General features: G+C 42.6%; 1 long non-coding RNA gene across 1 annotated transcript; it reads right to left on the bottom strand.

Moving 5' to 3' along the window:
- Nucleotides 1-226: 226 nt before the first annotated feature.
- Nucleotides 227-2,169, bottom strand: LOC143339227 (uncharacterized). Its single transcript, XR_013079314.1, has 3 exons — nucleotides 1,828-2,169; nucleotides 1,342-1,415; nucleotides 227-1,037 (listed from the first exon to the last, which is right to left on the bottom strand). It is a non-coding gene; the product is annotated as an uncharacterized LOC143339227 (long non-coding RNA).
- Between the last annotated feature and the right edge of the window lie 3,755 nt (nucleotides 2,170-5,924).

Below are 5,924 nucleotides of genomic sequence, written 5' to 3' on the forward strand. Positions count from 1 at the left end.
TCCAACACCAGTCAAGTTGTTTCGAGAATTTGGTAGAAGTCAGTTTCTTGAAAGGTGACTGAATAAAGCAAATTTCATTAGAATCATGAAAGGTTACAATTGATTGTAGTCAGGTGGAGTTAATCTCATTGCACTGAAATCTTTTACTTTTAAAAGAAAATTGTTGTCAAATTTTTGACAACATTGTTGTCAAAAATGACAAGATGAAGCTTTTTGCAGTGCAGGGTAAAAGTTTATGCATAGACGAGGCATCATAGGTAAATATCCATATTGTGGCACACCAGGCACACCATCTCTGGGCCAACCATTGTCATTTGTTTTCACTTAATTCAATGAAAACATATTTCATCATACGCTGCAGACTGTTTACTTTCAGTGTCGCTGTGAAGCTGCTTTTATCACCACAATCTCTCCAAATCTTTAGAGCTCAGCTAACCAGGCACTTCAACATACACCTCCTCAGACGAGGGGCAGTTTGAACATTCAAGCATTTACATAGCGTTTATTGTATGATACTTGAGCGCTGACTTCCTTGTGACCCTACTTGAGAGGCAGTTGTGAGGGTAATGATGATTACACAGCAATGTCAACTGTCTGGGCCCAGCACTCGATGCTGTGTAATCCAAACTCTCAGGCAGTGCTGCGCTTTCTTTCTGGGGAGGTGATAATTTACTGTAGAGGTGTGGGAAGCCTGGAGTGGAAGAATATCCTCTGAGTGTTTGTGGAGGGGCTGTGAGCGGGCCAGCACAGACTGACGTATCTAGCACAGACAGATGCTGAATGTGGGCTCGGCTGCCACTGATTTGGGAATGCAGGCTATGGGGGAACACATGGCGGGGCAAAGGTAGCAGGGGACTCAGGGGAGGCAGGCAGATGGGCCTCTATTAGACATCTCAGATAGCTCTGCTTCTCCCCGGATGCTGCCCAACACTGTCAGGTCAGAGAGTGAAGCACTGGCCTCTTCAGATCCAGGTGGCTCCATGTTTGACCTCACTTCTCCATTCATCTGCAGCCACGCTTTCACGCCTTGCTCTGCACTGCATTGATGAGCATGACAAATAAAAAGGGAAAAAAAATGGAAGAAACCTTAGAAAAAGCAGATGTGCAATAGATGTTGTGTACAGAATTGACCAACGCTGTAAAATGACAGTATGGACAATCAGCATAACAGACTGTAAATATACCTTACATTTGTCACAGGGTCTGAAAAAGCTCTTAAAAGCCTCTGTACACTACCTGCTCAGCACCAAACAGCAGACACAGTTAGTGACTGACTAGTGAACGTAGTGGAGCATTTATCACCTGGAGAAGCAAGATATTTCCCATGGGAGTTGGTCATACCTGTCAACCCAGGTTTTCCCAGAATTCTATGCTTCTACACTTCTCTTCTGCTCCTCCGCATGTATTTAACCTTTCTGCAAGAAAAATAAAAAAAGGTTAATGATTTGATATGTTTGCTATTCCTCTCCCATAGATGGCAGTATGTAAAACATTAGCTAGAAGAAGAAGCAGAAGGATGAATGTGAGAGAGATGGACTAATGGAGTATCAGCATAAAAAGGCTAAGCATGTGTACAAGTATCTCATCAAATGGGAGGAGGCTTATCCATACTCAATGAAGAACAACATCAGTCAAAGTCAAGAGTTTTAAGGTTGACTGTATGTACTCTTGTCTAAATGTGAGGGGTATGTGGGCGGTGATAAGGGTGGTGAGATGGTCCAAGGCAGCGAGCCGGAAAACTTCCTGTATTCTCAAATCCCAGTGTTGGTAGTTATGAGTTAGAAGAGACCAAAAACAAAGAAAAAAGAAACTGAATATTGGACTTACATGGTTGTTACGGTGGCACGTTGGTAACACTGTTGCCTCACAGCTAGAAGGTCCCGGGTTGGATTCTCGCTGTGGGCGCCGGGGGCGTGTCCTCCAACATGCCTTCGGTGCCTGCTGCTCGAGGAAAAGGGCTTTTCTGTGTGGAGTTTGCATGTTCTCCCTGTGTTCACCTGGGGTATCCTCCATAATATACCCCCACTAAAAACATGCAAGAAGATCACCACCTGACCAATGGTGACAAAAAGAACTGGGTCCCCGGGTGCCGGCGGGATGGCAGCCCACCGCTCCTGGTCTGCTGCGGAGGAAGGACGACCAGGATGGGTCAAAGGCGGAGGACAAATTTCACCAGTGCATGACGTGTGTGTGTGCATGTGGATGTTACTGTGTGACAAATAAAGGGGATTGTCCCTCTGATTCTTCTATTCTTCTTCTTGTTAGAAATGACTTCAAATTAATGGCAATGTTGTTCGTAACAGCTGAATGTGTAAAAAAGCTGCCCCCAAATGGCCAAAAAATCAGTTATTGCAGGAACTGTGGTGGATACACCTGAAATCATAAAAACACTGTCACAGCACTTATTACATGTAACGGATAGATTAGCAGATTCTTAAATAAAGTCAAAAGTTCAAATGATGATTAAATCCCATAAAGGTCCTCCACAGTAAATACTCCCCATCTCTGTGTAATATGAATTGATACATGGGAAAAAGGGTAATCCAGGAGTGGCCTGCGGCTTGTATTCAATAACAATGCAATTTCAGGGCTGCTTGTATTATTTATTGAAGTGCTGGTGAGGGCACTGAACAAATTTTCTTTATTGTCCAAATGGCCCCTTCAAGTCCTGCGTCACTGTATTTTGGTTTGGCAATTATTACCCTGGATACAACATCCTCTCCAATGGACAGCAGACTTCTCAATGTAAGTGCATGCAATACTAATGTTAATATACTATATCTGTGGTCATAAGGCTTTTCAGAGCACTAGCAGTTGAATTTACGGACCATCTGGGGAAGAATAATGTAAACAGCCAGATTAGAATATGTGGGGTTTTGATGCACACATTAGCAGCGCTCATTCAAATGAAGTTTTATTGCAGTGCAGTAAGGAATCTGGGGAAGATACATGGTCTCTTGACACTTCACCTGTGCTAGACTTGATTTTCAAAGCTTAAAATGAGGCATCAAATGTGCAGGCAAAGCAGGGTGAAACACAAAAAATTGGAACTAATTGTGGAAAACACTCTTTTTTAGCAGAATATCAATCCAGCGTGTTGTGGTCAGCTGCTGCAGTTCTACTGTCAGCATACTTATTGTGAAGCCAATTTTGCCCTGATCATTTTAGTAATGTATGTTATCCTGCAGAAATACTGTAGAATAATCAATCAGACGAAGCCTCTTTCTGACCCCCTGCTTGGTATGAGGTGCGGTGTTCCCTCTGGGTCCCAGTCTTAGCTCGGGGTAAGACTAATGGCTCTCTGGCTTGAGTGGCCTGAGCCTTGCTGTGGACCGTCCCTCTGCCCCCCAGCTGCTGCAGTGCCAACGAGAAGGCACCTCCACTCTGATCCAATCAGGTGAGGCCTTGTGCTATCTGCTGCGAGTTCACCTGCGCTGCCAACCACCTGCACGGGCCGCCTCACTAGGGGCTGCGGCCTCCAGAGGCAGGAACAGGTCTGTCAAAGATTCAGTCCTCATTTTTCACAGCAGTTACTGCTGGATAAGCTCTAAGCTGAGCTCCTAACATGGCACTTTGAAATACCCTCCTACTTTGAGAGGATCAGGATCAGTCATAGAAATTTAGGCTCTGTTGCGTCTGACCTTCGCGAGGAAAAGAGAGTAGATGAAACAGTAAGCAAAGAAATACTAAATAAGATTTTATTTTTGCTGATGTGTACCACAAAATGGCCACTGTAAATCTCCAGAGAACAGAAGGGGGTCTGAGCCCACAAATTCAACTCAGGAGGGGAGAGTTTTGGTTGTCAAAAGTCGTTGTCTATCCTTTACTCTCTCTGTTTCAGAGGGAAATCTCCTCAGGCGGTGGCACCCTTTTCACCTGGCATTAACATGCAGCTCGGGCTTTATAGTTCATCTGTGGCATACACATTAAAATCCAATTTCTCTCTCCCTCACCAAAAATTTGTCATGCACAGTGTGTCCTCCTGCAATATTTTTCTTCTATTCTGCCAGAGCCAATGGCACGTCCTTCATAACAAATGTATGTTGGCATGGAGGCATTGTTTGAACTTTATTTGAAAATTCCAGACAAGATGCCAAATCCTTAACTGGTGAAAGTTGCATGTGTAGCAGTTAAGGAAATAAAAAGCTAGCTAGCTCGCATTTTGTTTCGCTTTCCAACATTTCAGCCAATTAAATACATTTTAGTCATCAACTTCCATGTTTTGGAATTGAACCAAAGAAAATGGTGCAGGCTAAAAAAAGCTTTAAACAAAATAAACAACAGAATTTTTTTTACATGCATTTTTTACATTGTACCCAACCCAAAGCTGCAAAGTCGTTTACTCAAGTATACAATTTTCTAATTGTCTAATGTCTTGTCAAAAGGAAAGAAAAAGACAGTTTTGTGTCAGAGAGTGTTCCATGTAGGCCTGTTGCATGTTCCTTGCACTGGCCTCTGGAAACACATCATCATGTAGATTACTCCACAGTGCCCACTACAGTGTTGGAGAGCAGTGGCAACTCCCAAATGTGTGTTCATAAGATTTGATCATTAGCATTGCCAATACCCCACAAATGGCCATATAACCTATTCTGCTCCTTTAGTGGTTTCATCCGCAAACATGTAACCACAGAGTAACAGAAGAAATCAATGCAGAGCTTCCAAGCGGATTTTGCTGACTTTGAAAAAAGGTAAAATCTTTCAGCTTTCTACCCTTCACCTGTTTCGCGTCACTGGTCAGCCCTGCATCTCCTGGAAACCCACAATACCTCTGCGAAGCAATTCCCTTGCGTGCCATAGAAAATGAACAGGGGCAAACTTTGCATCCTGCCACGTTCAGTGATTGCTCACATCACTGCCAACAGTTTTGACAGGTGCTATTTCTGGGTTAGAAAGTACTTCCACAAAAAAACTGATCAGTGCAAGATCCTCTACTCTGTGAATTATCCAGATAAATGAGGGCAGCGTTTATGGAAAGAGATATTGCTGTTTAATTTGTTTCCTGTCATGAATTTAGGTGGAAACAGATCTCAAAATCTGAGCTGCTAAAACTCACGACAGATTGAGGGGTTGAACCAGACTTTTAAATAGAAACCATAGGTTCAAGAGGACCAGACATTCATGAAGAGCGTTTTGTTGTGTGAGTGACCTAGTCTGCCTTTTTTACACACACACACACACACACACACACAATACAAAAATGCTCACTATGCATTACAGACATGTAAAGATAAACTAACAGACAATAAAATAAATTAAGACATAGCAATTAAAAAAAAAACAAAAAAACATTAAGATAGAGCATTCAAGCAGATGATCATCAATCATGAGCTGGAACATTCTCCATATAGCTGATAAAAGGTTGCCACATATTATAGAAAAAATGTTGCATATTTCTTGCCGAGTAAGTTACTCACCAAGGAATATCTACTTAATGCTTAATGAATCTGCATACACCTGCTGTGATCATGCATTTGACTTCGTAATTCTGTACCTCCGAGCAGATCAACCCAAAATGTGTGCAGGAGCACGTAGTGATACTGTGATGTGTCCACGAGTGAGTGTGAGTGTGACTGTGCGCTACAGCAGACAGCCAAAGATGTAATAACATTTCAAACGAAGGCATCATACGCCAGCAGTGCCACAGGAAAGATTATTTTCAGGAATGATGACCTTGTTGACATTGATCTTCTCTGCATGAGAAGGGATGAAAGAAGCTAACAGGTGAAGCTTATCTGATGTTGGAGCAGATTATCTGATTTCATTGTCTAACTGACCGGAATCCTGCTGCTTTTGTTTTGCTTCTGCAGAGCTCACATATCTTAACTTGATCTCAGTCTATAAATCAATTTGAGGCTTTTTGTCTATTTATGTGTGTTGAGACTGTTCAAGAAAATAGAAAAGGTTAATCCATAAATGCCTAA

The sequence above is a fragment of the Chaetodon auriga genome, chromosome 2, assembly GCF_051107435.1.
Source record: "Chaetodon auriga isolate fChaAug3 chromosome 2, fChaAug3.hap1, whole genome shotgun sequence".
Taxonomy (NCBI): Eukaryota; Metazoa; Chordata; class Actinopteri; order Chaetodontiformes; family Chaetodontidae; genus Chaetodon; species Chaetodon auriga.